We start from the raw sequence: 19,015 nt of genomic DNA, 5'->3' as shown, positions 1-19,015 counted from the left end.
CGCTTTTTCTATGTGTAAAGTTTGAAAAATAAGAGTTAAGTAGTTTCTAGTTATTTTTTGGACACTTAAAGTTGTATATTTGCGAACACAGAAACTCTCCCGTCAGCAAAGTGTTAATCGGATTGCATATGGGTACTATGAACGGAATTGTGGGATGATGTCGTAGCTGGGATTTAGTTTATCTTGTGACTGAATATCGTGTAATTGTAAATGTACCCTTTGTGATAACTCTGTAATAAAATTTCGATGTGAACATATATATTGTCTTGTTTTGTCTATTTAGGTAATGGTCCCCGGGACGTGCTGGTGTTTAAATACCCGGGAATATCTTGTATAAAGTTGTAAACATTGAGAAATTTGTACAATGATGTTGTAATAGCCTTTTTTAGGAGCTTAGCGTAATGTCGTTCTTGACAGAGAAAGTGGACGTTAATAGGAGACCTCTCACGGATGTATCATCAACAAAGATAATCTTTTCGTATAATACGATAGAGAGGTACAACTGTTGGGGGGTCGTGTTACAACAAAAGTCATAAAAGGTACCAAAGGCTAGCGCCAGCAACGTCGTAAAACAAGAGGCAAGGAAATATAATTTCCCCATAAAATACTGATTCCCTCGGTTACCCTGTTTCACTTTAACGGTACACGCGATCGTTACGTTTTTATTTTTTATTAATATCCGGCTTGAAATCCATCAGGACTGTCTGTCATCGATCTATGATGCAAGAAAGAGACTGTCGCAATATGAGGAGCTCGTTTAAAGTTATTGCTTTCTTCTAAAGCAGAACTCGATACAGACTCTCTAAGGACTCAGTTAACACGATACAAGCAATCCTAGACTCAGTAGGTCAATAAAAATTGCTCCATACACAACAGATCGAGTTTAAATTGTACTAGACACAAGAGACCGAATACACACCATTTCTACCGCAGGAAATCGGATACAAATTATTCTGGCTTCAGAAACACCGAAATAGATTACACTGGATTCAAAAAACATAATACAGAATATCCTAAATCCAAGAGACATGATACAAACTACACTAAACTTGTAAGACCGGACAGAATCCATCCAGGGACTTATATAAGTCTTTGAGGGAGGGCCATTCTTTCGAACATTTCCTTAGCCGTGTAATACAGGTGAAACGTCCCAGTGAGTCAGTGATTTATAGAAGCCAAAATACCAGGCAGACACAATGAATAACGAGCTCAATGGATATGGTCAACAACGTAGCGGAGTTACAGCCGTTAGGTGTTTCGCGGGATGATTAAACCGGCATCATTGGCCGTCCTCTAATTATCCCTACCACGTTCCCTCACCTGGTCCTCTCACCTTCCTCGCAACCCCTCCTCCGCTTGCATAATGCATAAACAGGGTGAAAACACGAGGAAGCCGTAACGGTGTGGTAACGTCATTACGCAGTAAAGAGACTGCAAATTTACAAGAAGCCACATCGACGGCATACCAACCAGTCCGTATCACCGGAGATCTCGTTCTTAAACGCTCGGGCGATCGTCCCTCCGCCTTAATTCGGTTCGACCGCCAGTGGAAAAAAAAGGTGTGAACAAAGTCACCCGGCGACTTATGCGGCTTAAGTGGCGGCTTATATTCTTTATTTAGTTCGCTCCTGGTTAGCTCGTCCGCTGACACCCAAATACCCTACCGTGTGGGTCCTTCATGACCCACAATACATATCAGAGGCAAACATATTAACTGAACCTAGAGACAATTTTGATCCATGTACATATACGGGAATTTCGCGAAGAATTTAGTACAACTGCTGGATTTTTGTATTTAACCCTTTAACACCCAGTGTGGGTTTTAAGAGGTTAATATAAAGTTTTTAAAAATAGCTTGGTTTAATATCAATATTTTCGACTTCAAGATAACAAGATACAACATAAAGAACCCGTTAAATGCTCCTGATCCCTAGTAGGATTATATAATGAATCTTTTTCACAACTTTCACTTATATAATATTCCAGTACACAATTAGTTCTGAAGATAATAGGTAGTGAAGTCAACTCACGATGATATAATGGAGCTTCTGTAATACGTTATTGCAAGTTGACATTCTGTACTTTCGACATTAATGTTTTTATGAATATATCGAGTTACAAACGTGACAAATGTCCTCAATTGGGTGAACAGAAACGATTGTCGTGTCGGTACTTCGACAGGTTATCGAAGTCTGAACGTTTCCTCGAGCAATTCACATCATCTGTTCGCAGATCTCTGTTCGAGATAAAGCTGTAAGAGGTCCTCTGAATGGTGCAGGGTGATTTTCAGACATGTTTGAAAATATCACCGGTGTATTACGAATGCTTATGTGAAACCGGGGGAGGGCTACTGCCGCGGTAGCGTTCACGTCGGAGTTACTCTTGTACGTGGAATAGTTACGAGCCCCTCGGGTCTTTCGCTGCTTAATATGCATAGAAACGCGCCGTCGCGACCGTGCACACTTTACCTGCTGCTCCCGATTCCTCATTGTTGGTACGAGCGTGTGTCGGACCGCCCAAACTGAACGGTGTTTCGTGAAGGGTATATGTATACCAGACCTGGCCACTTCAAAAATGATATTATTTGAAATATTATGTCAAATAATATGTTATTTTATTTCATAATTATTTCCATGCCTGTGATCACGCCTGAAATAACATTACTTGAAATATTATTTTAAACAACATATCATTGTATTCTCGAATCATTTGAAATAATTCTTAGAAATAATTGTGAAAATGTTCTTCGAAATTACATATATCAAAAGATACTTCAATTGTATTGAAATCAAAAAGAGTATCGCCTGCTGCAGAAATCTGACATTACTTTTTTTGCCAACACAATATTTTACGTTCCACGTCGTTTGTTCTTTCTTCAACACTTCATAGTTAGACAACAAATTCATCCGTCTCCGCAGTAGCTACAGAAGGCATTGCCATCCCTTTTTTCAGACTTATTTTCCACGCTCGAGTAACACACTCGAAGAATGCTTTTTATCGACTGTCATATTTATCGCGGTGTTCGCGTGGCCGTATCGAAGTGACAGCCGCATAAAAGCAACGTTGGGATGCGATCAACGGGCAACGGAATCCTAACAAAGTTAGCGGAACCCTCACTCCTCCTCGTTGGGTAGCGGGAGTCAGCTGCCGCGGCTGGATGACAAATCGTTGCCCGGCCGACCTGACAGCTAACATCCATTGGCCGTTTTACAACTTGATAAATCGCGTCGGTACACGGCGGACCCTTTGCGTTCCGAGAACGGGCCCGCGTGTGCATTAAGCGTTGCACTTCGTCGTCGTTGCTCCTGGTGTCGCGTTTTTTCTTTCTTTGTTCCTTCTAATCGTTCGTTTTTTTTTTTTTGTTTTTAGCAAAGCTTCGATCAGACGGATTTCTTTTTTTTTTGGCTGATCAGACGGATTGGGAGAATTAATGGCTGCATCACCCAACCATTCGTGGTCCAAATTGACCTGTTAACCGTGCGATTTAACCCCCCATTGAGGCCCAATGTTATGGTAAGGAATTCTTCTACCTAGATATGTCATTTTGTGAAGAATAAACAATCTTATGTTTGAAAATCGTAATTTTTTACTTTTGGTCTTTAATGCTGAATATGTAGTAACAATTTATAAGGACCCGTCAGAGAGTAAAGTAATGTAATTTAGGTTACTATAGATATTATAATCTGAACATGATATGTAATATATGGGATAATTAAATTGAAAGTATCCTTGCAATCCGATATATTTTTATCGATCTGGCCAACTGTGTTATTTTCCTTCACATTCTCGCAATCAAAATCAGATCCAAATTTTCTTGACAAACCCACGATAAATCAATAGAATTTTGAAAAATACATATTTTTGAAAAAATTTCGTGGGAATTGTTCGCTAAATCGGAACTGAACAATACTAATCACGGGTGTTCGACGTAGATCACTATCAAACGATCAACAACGATAATATCACAGGTTATTATCCCACAGTTTTTTAATCGAATATTAACATCGTTATACGAGACGAGAGTGTAACCACCGGTACTCACGGGAAGAAGGCTGCTTTTAACATAATAAGTCGCCTCGCCGACGTATTATTTATTATTATTCGCAATTACGACGAAAGAGAAAAGAGACACTGTCGGTGGTGCGGAACCAGTTCTATAATTCAAAAACGAGAAGTCTTTAGTGAATAATTACGTAATGGGGAGGATGAACGCCAATTAAGACGGGAATTAATCGTAGTCGTTATAATCGTTTAGTATAAATACACCAGCAGAGATAACGTCCAGCAACAAAATCGTACTAAATATTTCGAGATGAGCCGAATGGTAAAAAGCGAAAACGGAGACTCCTCGCGCGTGGTTTCTCGGACTTCCTGTTATATTTCATATTCGTTCGTTAAGATTCCTTGGACTCGTATTATCAATATTATATACCTACTGCAAAATGTATCTTCAACAATCATGGTTATTTCTTCTTGAGCAAATTGTTTTCTTTTTTTTTTTTTTTTAGCGAATATCGATGTTTGGATGAATTTAAACGTTAATATAGTGTATGTTTTTGTATTATTTTCAATCATTATTACCGTAGAACAAACGACTTTTCTTATTCGCTTTTCTCGACCTTCGGTACATTCTTCTTATATACTTTTGATGATTTTATTTGAATAATTTATGATTATAATACTAGGGTAAACGAACATTTATAACAATCGTTATACCCCGTCCTTTGATATTAACCGCTCGGAATTTCCCACGGAACGTCTTTGATCTGACAGTGAGTTATTCGCGTCCCTTTCCAATGCATATAAAACATTATGCTCTCGGTTTTCGTCGTTGATTACGCGTTCGAAACGCGTGGAACGCGATCTACACAGGACAGTGACCTATGATCGCGTCACGGATTAACCAAAAATCGAGGAAAAACTCACATAAGTATCGCTCAGAGATCCAGTTTCGTTGCATTCACCCAATTAAACAGGATTAAACTGAACACGGGATGATAAATTGCGTTCTGTTGTTCTCGTTACTGACTCACCCTGTATACTGTGTTATGAAATAGTCTTATTAAAACTGTTTCTACAATATGTCCTATAAGTTGGTACGATTAGATTGTTAACACCTCAGTTTCCAAGTCATTATTATATGTGAAACAGTACCACGTGTTAAATTACGCGTTATCGAGTAATTCCCGACTGCTATTAACCCACGTCGATAACGAAACCAGGGACCGTATTGGCACGACGATCGTATCTACACACGTGAATTCATAACTTCAAGGTACGTAAGCACACCGTTCGGGAGTAGTTTAAGCAACGCGTGCAATCTTATCGTCGACACCCGAGTTCATATTACTATAAATGAATCGGCCTAATATTACACAATCTCTAATGAAACTTTGCAATTGCAGTCGATAGTGCGTCCATTTGTGGTTTCACGAATCACCGGTTGAAGTTTCTTTCTAACCTGAGATTGGTGTAAATGTTATTACGTAATTATTGATATTACTGTTATAGACGAATAAAAAATATTTAATGTACGTAACAATAAGTTGAAATGGTAAAAAAAGAGAATATAGATTTATCTAAATAAAATGAAACAAAAATAAATAAAGATCAAATAATCGTTCGCAAAGTGCTTACTCATTCAAGCAGAAATATTATTTTATTATAAAAATTTCGAATTTTTACATAATAATCGATTAAAAATGGTGAAATACTATACCTTCTGTTCGTTATTCGAAACTCTCTATCTAAATAGATAACGGAATTTCTCCATCTCTGTCTACACAAGTCACAAAGATTCTTCCACAATTTTCCTCTCAACAAACTTCCTTCACACTTTTGCTAACCACCTGTAATCGTTTTACACCACGAACACATTCCCTCTTCAAGGTGGTATCGAATTGGATCGCGATCGGATCGAAAGTGGCCGTCTAATACGATTAAATCGCTTGTAATCGCGTAAAACCGAGCAAATTGTCGGCCGGTTTTTTTCACTGTTTCCCCACCGGCGCTTTGTAATTAACATTCCGCAGGGGGATTAATGCCAGCTCCGTCGAGAAATGTTAATTAAATCGATAAGCACGGCGATCCACACGGTTGACGGAAAGCCCAGTCTCTCGCCGAGAGAAAGTCTCGTTTCCTCTCGTCTTTTTCGGCGGTCCACATGTGTATGCGTATGTTTGTGTAATGTTCGTTGAACGCGTGTTCGATTGTGCGATTTTTTCAGTCGTAGTTACCTACCGCTAAATCCAGCAATTAAGCAACAGTGCAACGGCGACACGCGGCTGTCATAGTTGTCAGACGGCGCCACCTTAAAATGTCATGAGCCAGACTCCGTGCAAACGAAGAGAACATTAATGCGGATTGACGGCCGGTGAACCGGATTTTGATTGAAATGTCGCGTGTCCCTGAAGACAGTTGCGTGCAACATGCTCTAATAGGCGGAAAAATATCAATCAGGGGAATGTTTCTGCGAGCAGGCAGAGAAAGAAAATAATATCGTGTCGGTCGCGATGGCGCCTCGAAAGATATATAGACACTCCATACATCGTTCAACGAGTCTAATCACACCGGGTGTAAACAAAACATTTATAGCCAGTTCAGACGATACAACAGATTATGTTTTTTGACCGTATAATTTTTTTTCACCGAATAAATTCATTTAATCATCGGACATATCCTCGTCCAATCAATTCATTTATTCGTCCCACGTCGAAAGATAACTCGGATTATTCGAACCTTCGAATAACGAATTAAATTTCTTCTATTCGTTATCCGAAATATTTATTTAAATAAAAATATTACCCATCTTCAATCAGAGCCCTACTGAACGCTTCTTGTATCCTAATAGTGATCAACCATGAAAATGTTCCATTACTTGAGACTTCATTTAAATCTAATAAATTTATAGACGAAGCACCATATATATTTCGTTATGAGAATCTGTGATAAACAAAAACACCGCAGTCTGTCATCTGTAACGAAATAAAACGCATCGTTCTGTTTCACATTTTAATGTTGTGTCCTGTTTATCGTTTCCTGTTCTTCCTACAAATTCCATTAATTACACGCATTAACCAAACAGTTGTTACACTGTTCCCGTAAAATGTGTAGACACAACTGCCCCATACAGCTGCAGCATATTGGCCGCCGACTCCGCCGTGGCGAAAGGGTTAAAGCTTCCGCAGCGCCCATTCGACGTTCAACGATCGTCGACAATACGAGAAAATGAACCGTGGCTCGAAACAAGAACCCGTTAGAGGTGGGAGTCGATCAGACCGTCATGCCTACGAGGGCTTTATGGCTCGCAACGTCACCGTGTGACAGGAGCGACAGTGGCCGCAGAAACGATTCTTATTATTAGGCCGACATACCCCTGGTCTACCCGGCATTGATTTACTTCGACTGTCACGGCTCGATAAGCCGGCCATAATGCATCGCCAGCCCGCACAGATGCAAATACATGTACAAATACAATACATATATCCACTGTGACATGTCAAGCGCACACCGCGACTTGGTCCATTCCCTCCAATGATCCGTATTAATGTTCGTCACTTAACGAGATCACTGGTTTCCGTGATTGTATACTGACGAGCAAACTCGGTTTCCACTAAGACAAAATGTGAGGTAGGCAAAGGGCCTCCTACCATTTAGTTTTGGGAGTTACTGAAGTTTATGCCAAATTAATATTCGGTTTAACATTTATTTCAATACTTGAAATAAATTTACTAACAAGGGAAGTTAAAAGGGATGATATGAGAAAAGTGTCAAATAACGTAGAGTAATACAGATTTTTCGATGCTTTCGATAGGAATTTAGAGGAACTGTTCAATTATGTGGTGCACAATACACTCGTTGGGAGTACTGAAAGTGTTCGAAGAAAAGGGTATTCGAGTAGTTAGGGCAGATTGAAGGTGATGTGAGTAAAGAGTAAAATAATTTGGATGAATGTAATACTTTTTGATATTAATTTGATATTAACGGATGGAAAGAACTGTTCTCTTTCTCATGATCCACGTGGTAATACTATTTAATATTTACAGTAAGCATAGAACATACAGAAAAAATCTTCTCCCTTTTCTTTCAGTAAATCAGGTTTAAGCCTTTTACTTACCTTGTACTATCAATCGCGAAACAAAAATAAACGCAAGATTGTTCGGAAGTAAACGACGCATTATCAGCATGTGAACGATATTACGAACGGATTAAATAACCACCACACACCGTGATAAAACCACCAACAGTTGATACACGTCAGAACAGAAACACCGCGTAAGGTTCCACTATTTCACAAAAAAGAGAGGACATACACGTCCCGTAGAGAACAGGATCCATATCACGGTATAAATCGTCGCGATATCGTCGTTGATAGTTAGCCGTGAAACGTATACACTAGTACGACCCCCCAAGATACGGCGTTATGGGATCCCCTCTTTGGACGCGACTCAGGTGACGATTTTATGACGAAGGGACCTGTTAACGGCCGTTCCTCGATGACGTTCCCCCGACTTTATCTAACGTTTTTCCCGATGTTCGATCGTAGATTACGCTCTTGCGCGGACGGTGACTCGTAGATAAAGTTTAACGTCGATTCATCCCCCCCAACGCGTCGTAGATTACACTGCACTTGAACGTCACGAGGAGCACTCTTACGTATCGATGACATGCGTCGTCGCCACCTACGAATCCGTTGAATTCGTGGTAAACCGACGAACGGGCTAAAAAAAAAAAGAATGATACCGGGATGTCAGTGATCTGTGTAACGTCACCAGTCCGCCGTGTATACCAATAATATTTATATCCACCCCCGCGCTCGAAGAAATCGGGGAATGTTGTTTTTCCGATCTTTGTCGATAGAGGGGGGAGGGGTAGTGAGTAATGAATTTTTCAAATTGGCTCGTGATTGACTGACAATGGCGGTGGTAAGCGTGCGGAAAAGAAAATTATTTGCGTGGAAATAACTAAAGGTCACAGGGAATGAAGGAATTATTTCAATATTAACAATTTTTTAGTTGAGATCAATATTTTTTTTAACTACTCTAATGAGACATTTGCGTCCAAACTTCCCATAAAAGGATTACATTAAAAAGTCTGAAAGAAGAAGTCTTCGTTCTAATACAGGACACAACAGAAACAGATTTATGCGTTAATTATATAATATTAATATATATAGGTATTGAATTATAATTCGAGGTGAAAAAGAACGTAACCATTTCTTTCAAGATCTAAATAAGTTATTCATTCGTGAACTAATCAGTACGATATAATAGTACTTAAAGTATGTTATTATACTCGAAGATAAATTTTCCTTACTGGAACCGTGAGAAACGGAATTCGTTTATCTCGGCGCCCACCCTCTTCACGCGATCCGTAGCATTTGTATATTTTCTCGTGAAGAGACTAAACGGAACGAATCACCGATTCGCGCGTAGGCCACGTCCACTTAAGGGTTTACGTTAATTTTCCTAGGAAATATGTTCTCGGGTGGACCAACTATGTTTAGAAACGCGTGGGAGTTCACCCAGTCAGTCTGTTCCAGAATACATACAAATAATACCTTGAATATGCCTAAAGTATTAAGTGTTCCAATAAATATTCCACTATATTTTGCTAAATTTAATTTTCATTGTTCAAGAAATAAAAAAAAAGTGCCTACTCCAGTGATATGCATCCTCTTTGTTGACCATGTTCCATCATCTTAACGAAAAAAATGGCTGGAATATATTCAGACTTCAAATTAGATTACACTTCCTTTCGAATAAAATGGTGGATTACTTATTGTTACGTCTAACATAATCTATAATGTACCATTTAAAAAGTCCTCGAAATGTAGTATAGATGACATTGCTAGTTCTAAAATGTTTAATTCATCTAAAATTTTCATTTGTTATATAAGTATCTATAACGTGTGAAGTCAGTATACGACTGAAATATTCTGTATATACAGCTGCTTGAACAAAAGTGATTTTACGTCTCGTGTTCCATCCGTCTACTAACAATCGATCAATAGCGAATTCAAATGCAAGTTTCTCACGAGGCTTCGAAACATTAACCTATAAAATTGGAATATCGTTGCTCCAAATGCATCGATGTCAAAGGGGATTATATGAAGTGTGATTCTCCGTGAAAAAAAGTACTTGACAATGAAGAACAAAATTTTCCTAAATAAAGCCCCATTTGCGAAAGGAGGTATATGAGAAAAATTCTACTTTTCTGTACGGAAAAACCCGAATAAAAAAATATACAACCATATTACAACAATCTGAATAAAAATATTTAAAACATAATATAAGTCGTTTTTTTTTTACCCCACTCCTACAACTTTTCCAATTTGACCCACGGTAATGAACGAACGAGTTCTGGCGTCCGATAATTTCTTTTATGATTACCCTTTGATTTACCCTCGGGCATCCTACATCACTAAAGACGAGATTGTACGTTTCCAGACGATAATTACAAGATACCTTCAGGATTGTTGATCATTCTCACGCTTTAATTCCCGTGGACAGGCTCTGAAGGAGTTCACTATCATTCGGGGGAGCTAAGACGATACTTCAAGGTACCAATACGAGTAGCCGTGATTCGGTCCGTTCTCGCCGGGATAAAAACCGTCGGCACCCCGATCGTCACGAGGATCCTCGTGGTCCCCAGGAACAAGATACAGAAACAAAAGAATCGGCCTAAGCAAACGGACCCCAAGGATGCCGTGAGTCAAACAACAAGCCGAGTGGAACATCTCCGAGCGTGTCGAGTGGCGCTAGTCTGGTGGCTGCGAACCATTCTCACAGTAATTATGGAGATTCCCGAGACCACGGTTGTGTTCCTCGGTGGATAAGGAACACCTTCTTCTATTTACTCTTCAGCGTCAAACGATTGTCTCGGACCAGTGAGCTTTCTGCTCCCTCTGGATTAGCTCTTGGGGGTTCGACGCTGTTCAAGTATAGCTAAGGGGATGCGGCTGACTTTGGGGATAGCGGTTGAAATGTGTCCTGTCTTAGTTGGTGAGTTTTATTGTATAACACGTTCTTTAGTGCGTACACAAATGTTTTCAGTTATGTTTCTACGGGTGCAAATAAGCACAGAGACTTGTACGACTGCTACTGTTGTAATCGTTTAATTTGGAACAATGTCAACGAAAAACAACAACGAACAATTGTCGGAGATTCTTTTTCTAATTTGTATAACCCAAAGAAAGATAGCTGCCATGGTCCACTGCTTACAAATATAATTTCCATAAAAGGATGACGAAATTCCAAACATTATCAGTTATATTACGTAATGCAATTAGAAAACGATTTTGCCAGTCGATTAAATGACAGCTAACAGTCCCACAGGTAGATATTAGCTCTTCGATCGTTTAAAGGACCGCGGACAACTATGTTTAGAAGGGTATTAATCAATGTTCCACGTAATCGCGAGGCATCCTGGACTCGGTTCTTCGGCCAATCGACCGCAGAAGGATCGGTTTAAGGCTTCTTAATAAAACGGAGTGCATCGAGAACGGTATTAAAGTAACCGTTCGCGATACCAGACGGTTTTACGAACGGGCTCAGGCTCATTTCCGTCTTTATGGTTCCCGTTTATCGAACCAACGCGATAAACACCGGAAAGACGAGACCCCGCGTGCATTCCTCGTAATATGCTTAAAAATCGTAAATTAAAACTCGTCCTGCACAGGACGAATTTTATAATTTGATATACTTGGCGAATAATTACGTGAAAAGTTCGGAAAGGGCTCCAGTTAATTATTTCGGGATTAAGAAATTCGTATAACCCGGTCCATCCAACCATTATTATTTTTATTGTCAAAAAAATATTGAATGTATGTCGAGAAGAATTCAAGCAATTATAAATGCGAAGGGTAGCGTGACGAACTATTCATACCTATATTTTTTGAGTAATTAGAATCATTATCAGTAAAGACATAACAATAAGTTTCGTAATAAGTATATGTCCCATTCTGTTTTTGACCACAGTCCATGACGCCTAATGACGCCTGGAATACGGCTTAAAGTCGCCTTAGACTTAAAATAGCCGTCCAATTGGCGTCTTCAAGGTGTCATGTGCTATCTAGGTGTAGTACAGTTTCGTTTATAGTCACATAGCGATTCTCGAAGTGTCCACTATTTATGCCCACGATGAAATGGCGTAAGCCCCTAAATCGACGATCTCCCCTCCCGATGAGACACGTCTGGCACAACGGTACGTTACAGAGCCCTCATTAAATCTTTATTGCACCATATTACCATTACCTGAACAATACGGCGATAACTTTGTTGCAAGCTGCTTCGTGGCACGTAACAAGGTAATAAAGTCAAAAACGCTCCGTGACCGAAAACCGGGTCTGACGCACGACCCAATGATGTTACAACGAGGTCGCCCCGGAATTTCGTTTCAAGTAGATGTGTAAACCGCTTGAACGAAAGTGTCAAAGTTACGGACGTATGGTCCGGTGTAAATCCTCCCTGAATACGCTTTAAACGAAGGCGTTTATAATATTGTTAAATGGCAGACCTGTGGACCCGTACACGCGCACGTTAATGCACAACGTGCGTGAATGCACGCGAATGCCGTAACCCCTTAGCACATCTTAAACTGGCCGGTACACGCTGTTTAAATAGCCTTCACGGTTCACCATATTCTCGGGCGAACGACACTAACGAGAGGCAAGTTTCTGTATCTACTCGTTGGAAAATTTCGAGGGCGACATTATCGTACGGAACACAACGATCATCTTTAACGTGCTAACTGTTTCAACCTGTTTTGTTGTTGTCACCGACTCGAGAGCTTAAAAATTAATACCTCGAGAACTAGAGAGATGTTTCTCTCAATTTACATGAAACACGCGATTAGCCACCTGCCCCATCAAACAAAAAAGTAATTTTTAATACGCTCTCGTTCGTAGGTATTAGGACACTTATCGAATATGAAGTAAATGTAATAAGGCCGTTATGTAATTATGGAACGTCTGAAATTATTATTTTTCAAAATATATTAAAGATTAATAGATGACACACACACACTGATACAGTGTAATAAAAATGGTCAAAATTGTGCAAATTTTTATGAAAGGTCACAGTTTTTTATGCCGAGCAGGTGTCCTAAAACTTACGAACAGTCACTCTAAGGTGTATTATTTTTCAGAATATTTCGTTCCCCTCACACACACACATAACACACACGTCACAAATTTTCGTCATCGAAACACGAACAGATAAAACGAATGTTTCGTACCATACGTAACGCGCGCTAATCACTTCCATCGAAGTTGCCCCGCGGACGTTCATGGAAAGAAGAGATCCCAAAAGAATCAGAAAGAAAGGAAAACATCAAGACGCGGAGCACGGCGATTAAAACAAGCAAGCCGACCCGTACACACGGAACACTGACAGTTCTGACAGTCGACGTGGATTGTGGGCGGCGAGAGGCGTGAGCGCCCGTTCCGGCGCGATGGAAATTCGCGGAGAAAATAAAATGTAGCTGCCCCTCCCCGCCCTTTAGTCTACCCTTTGTATCCGCCGAGGAGAAGCGTCCCTAATTGATCCCATTTCGTGTCACGCCACGATTCACTGGCTGCTCCGTTCGGCCTGCTTCTCGGTACGCATCGTCTTCGAAGTAAACTGGCCGTCGTTTAAAAACCAAACCGAGAGACATCTCGGAACTCTTCTTCGTTTCTAATTGGAGCGACGTGAACAGCGAACTCGTGAACTGTTATACAGGATGCTTCTGAATTATCGATTCGTGGACGTTATAGAAACTTGATACACTGAACTAACTGGTTGAGTTTGCGTATGGTGCTCAGTTTGTCCATTATGCTCTATCATGCGATCCCATTATACATAGTTATTTTCTTTTGAGTCCTTTTACATATCTTGCAAGCTTCAGTTTTTTCAAAATTCAGTTTATCAAACGTCCAGTTCTGCCAAAGTTCAGGTCTTCCAAGGTTCAGGTCCTTCAAGGTTTAGGTCCTCCAACGTTCAGGTTTTCCAAAGTTCGGATCCTCCAAGGTTCAGGTCCTCCAAAGTTAAGGTCCTCCAAGGTTCAGGTCTTCGAAGATTCAGGTCCTCCAAAATTAAGATCCTCCAACATTAAGGTCCTCCAAAGTTCATTCCTTCCAAGATTCACTTTTTCCAGAGTTCAGTTCATCAAACGTTTACTTCTTCCAATACTCAACAAGGATAGGATGGCTTTCCCGACCTGACTGGAATTCGAATCGGGGATTCTTGGATTCGGGAAAACTGAAAATTCAAACGTCTTTCAGGATCGTAGGGGTATCGCGGTGCGCTCCGTGACGCCGTGCCAAGAGTTTCTCGGAATCGCAGCCGGTCTAGCTAGCTTTGATCGTAGATCACGCGGTTGTTTTGATTCCCAGCGCAATTGAAGCCACAATTTTCGGCATCAACTTGTGACGCATAAATTATCACGATGTATCTGCCGGCTCTGAATGTGAATTTACGAGGCGCGCAGATGTCGGAAGAACCTCGTCTAGGAAGTAATCGACGGTAAATGGTTTCCGCGGTGTCTGCGTATCACGATACTGCTTTCATCCGCTTGCTGGTCCTCCAGTAGTATCCTAATATTTATAGACAATGGTGTAACCTATATTTTCTACCATTCATTTTATACTTAATTGAAAAAATTAAGCAGAAACTGATAATTTAAAGCTACACGTTGATATTCCCACAATTAAATCATTCATAAAGTAAAAAACACTATAAAGAACGTTCTGTTTACCAAAGAAAAAAGTAAAAACCATCTAACGTCTGTTGGAATTTCGTAAGACTTCATTTTTTTCGCTTTGTAATTTAATCCAATTAAAATGCAAGGGAAGACTTCGTGTCGAGCTTATGGTACAAGAACTGTTCCAAATTAAATCATACGTTTCTAATTGCTCTGAGTAGGGCCCGTGTCTCCAAAACAAAAAATAAACTGTACAGTACCCATAACAAGTGAAAAAAAAGGATGAATCATTATTCGTTGTGTTGTGTCTAAATTAACTATATTCTCACGGTGCCTCACCTAGACCAGTTAAGTGGCGCGCTGTTGGTTCCATTTTTAAACGCTTTTACAAGAATTATGTTTGTCTCTCGTTACGTACCAGATAATTTACAATGACGAGTCCTTAACTCCGCGGTCCGAATAAGATTTTTACGACGATGAACAAGACCGTGGAGGGAAAAACCTTCGAGAACGGGCCACGGATTCGTGGCCGTCATTAACAGAATTTATAATATCGTGGAGCCGGCATGAGGCTAGACTTATGAAAATGTATGTTAAGTACTCCAGTCGGAGTCCACATATGTATTCGTAACCGGGCCGCCGTGTGTCCAGAATGACGGGGCTCGGACGTCGCACGTGTGGCCCTTCGAGGAAGAAAAAAAAAGAATTCCAACGATTTTCAAATGTTTACCCTCAATTTGCCTACTAATTAATGGCTCCTCAGCCCCCTAATATGTCCGAGTCCGGGCGAGAATCGGGCGCTGGTTTTCTATCGGGCCCGCTCTCGCCTGTCATCATGAAAAATTCTGGATTCTCGTACGGAACGCAACGTCCACGGTCTTTGTGACAATAAATAATCGACTTTGTCGAACCACCGTTACGAACTTTTCATTACGAAATTGATGTTCTTCGGTCGGAGTTTGCGTAAGTTGTAGGATTCGACACGAAAATATTTATATTGTACTGTACAAACTATAGAAATTGTAGAGGTTTGTAGAAGTTGTAGAAATTGTAAAAATTGTGGAAATTGTGGAAATTGTAGAAATTGTAAAAATTATAAAAATTGTAGAAATTGTAGAAATTGTAGAAATTGTAGAAATTGTAGAAATTGTAGAAATTGTAGAAATTGTAGAAATTGTAGAAATTGTAGAAATTATTGTCGTTCTTCCTCAGCGTAAAATCGAGGAGATACTTTCAATTAAAAATATTATCGTTTCAAACTTTTAAACTATGATGAATTACTTATTGGTACACCTGATACAAAGATCCGCTTAAAAATGTACGGTGGAATTCCGACTGAAACCGTTTGATTTTTACACAACAATGAATTCCTATTTGATGTATTTTCACCAGCTTTTGCAGCAACTCAATGGTTCCCCAGCTACCCTGTCGACTCTAATCCTTCGTGTTTTGATTTAACGGGAAAGCATGTGGACGGAGATAGAAGCAATTATGTGAAGGGTTAGTGAAAAGATAAATCATCCCCGTGGATTCTACAGCCGGGAGAGAGCTCGTAGCTTTCCCCCAATTGGAACCAGGGGACGTGTATGAAACCATGTGTCGGTCTCTCGGGCTGCCGAGTCGGACACGAAAAGAAATGTGGCGCTTATACGGGGATTACGATCCATGGTGCTATGGCATGTAAATCAGTCGACGTGCACGGAAAAAAAAATGAAACGTTCGAATGCAAGCCGCCACTCTCTCTGTCTTACTTATTTTGAAATTTACAGGCTGTCCTCGACTCGGTTCTCAAGTGGTTCCTAGGACTCCTAGGCATATGGGTCCACGAGGAACGCGCAGCGACAAACTGCGTTCATCTGTGGCAATACTTTACGCAATCCACGTGTTTTGATACGTTAGTAGGTTTGTATATATGTACACTTATGGCAAATCGTCGTTCTAATGGTTAAATTTGCGGAACTACAATTTTTGCAAATGTAAATTAAATTTTATTTGCTCCTTGCTATTTAACTTACAAATTTCTCACCATGTATTTAACCATGTGTGGCCCTCTTATGTCCAGACCTATTTCCCTTTATATTAACGTATTTTCCAATTGTATTACATTGTAATAGTATGTAATTATATAAAATGTATTGTGTAATAAATCTCTTGTGAGATTTCAAATAAAAAAAAAAGATGTGGGATCACATTGAAACGTCAAAAGATGTATCTAGAATGATCTATGTATATCAGGAATCAACTTGAAATTCCGTGGAGGCACGCTAGATATGGTTTCGTCGCGCGGTACGTCTCGAAGAAGGCACAGTATGCCACGTGGTCGACAGGAGGGGGTGCTGACCCCTCGCAACAGGGTGCACAGCGGGGTGCCGGTTACCTCGCGTTCTTACCTCTGCATTCGACTCGCTGAGCCGACAGATTCACTATTCTAGGTATGTATAGTGTTCTACATACACAGTGCTCCGAGTGGCTAGGTAGTTGTATGAGGTTATATGTCAACGCATCGCGGAGGAAGGCCTCCTTTGAAGCGTTCCGCTCGTTTATAAATCTCTTGTCCTTTAACCCCTGAGACTACCGGTCATGTGCTTCCAGTGCAGTGGTCTGCCTTCTGCACGTTACTATAATATTCTCGGTGCAAAATTTTACTGTTATTATTTAATGGATCGCGAGCGTATGATATTACGCAGAAATGGGCAAATTCATTATCTAGATAAAGAGTTTCGAATAACGAATAAAAGATAAAAAAAAAAAAGTACTTCGTTATTTATAATCGTTAAGACATTCCAAATTTTACCGTTTAAATCTGAGAACGATGCCCTTAAATACTGCAGCTTTTCACAATGCGTTATTGCGAAAAACCATAATATGCGTCAAGTCGAATAATTTGAAAAAAATGTTCCTAAGGGTTAACAGACAAAGGAATGTAACTTTCCACATGGGAATCGACAAGTTTGAATTTTCCCAAGTTTCAAGGTTCATAAACAAGAGCGAACGACTGAGAGGTGGTCACGTAACGCGATGTAATTTCTGTTAAAGGTACGAAATTTGCAAAACGCGAGCACTCGAAGCGCCGCGAGCCGAGTTTCAAGTTACATACCGTGGTGGTGCCATTAAATGGCACCGCTGGCCAATAGCTGCTCGTAAGTTCCAGACATGGGTATATTTGCATACCCAGTTAGCGACATTCCATGCAAAGTTGCACACGCGTGGACAGACGGACCTGTGATTGTTGCAAAAACCATCGTGTACTGACACTAACCACCTTGGACTTTAATTTGCACCTTTGAATCTTGTAATTTGAACTGCAGTAACTTCACAAGTGTACCAACTTGTGTTGGTACATGTTACCTTAACCCGAGACTGTCGATTTTATGGATTCACCGTGGATACAACTGTTAAAACCACACTGGAATAAAAATATCAATGATTTGAATTTTTATTTTATTTTTAATCGAAGAAATCATTTTAAGGTACAAACCAAATGTTCCATTGAATAAAAATGTGAATTCACGTAAATATCCGCTGTCTATTAATTATCGAGAAAATTCTACGAATTTACGCAAAAGCTATTTCAACTGAAATATTCCATATTTCCTATTTTTCCCAAAATAAAATTTCTAATCGATTGACATTAATTGAAAGACAAGGATTGCACCCATTTATGACTCATCCTGATTATAAATGAAATTGATTAAATGAATGTCAGCGTTAATAAAAAAAAGTGTTTTAAGAGCTGCTACGATCGTGTTTTCATTCACGGGCAAAAAGTAAATTTTCTTTCTCGTTTATACAGAAGCGTCTGGATCCTATAAACCCGACCTTTGCTACCGTGACAAGAGCTCGTCAGGTGAAATGAAACGGTAGATTTAATCAATGATCTTACAACCCGTCTGGTTCTCCCTTTGTTCCCCGGTAAGTGGACCCGACGTATCCTTCGTAATTCGAAGACAAGGACGCCATTTATGGCCTGGATACAATTTCCAAACCAGCTCGACGTTCCTGCGGCAATCAGTCGCCAGAAGGAATTAAACGGCGTAACCAATCGATGACGTCGGATTATTCATTTCTTCGTCGTCTTTTTCTCTTTCATTCCCCCTTTTGAACTCTCTCCTCGTTGACAGAACGCTTATGTTTCGTCGCTGGAGGAACGTTGCTTATAAACACATTCATTCCCAGATCCTGCCCTTATCATGCTAGGGAATCGTATCGAGGAACGAGTCAGCATCGGACAATATGTAACTCTGTTCTTCCACTGACTCCTCTTGCACGAATATTGGTTGGATAATATTATTCTGGTATTAAATGAAAATTAAGGTAAAAATTTGTTTCCGCA

Source organism: Dufourea novaeangliae, unplaced genomic scaffold (genome assembly GCF_001272555.1).
Source record: "Dufourea novaeangliae isolate 0120121106 unplaced genomic scaffold, ASM127255v1 scaffold118, whole genome shotgun sequence".
In the NCBI taxonomy this organism is placed as follows: Eukaryota; Metazoa; Arthropoda; class Insecta; order Hymenoptera; family Halictidae; genus Dufourea; species Dufourea novaeangliae.
Note: the sequence above shows the minus strand (reverse complement) of the source record.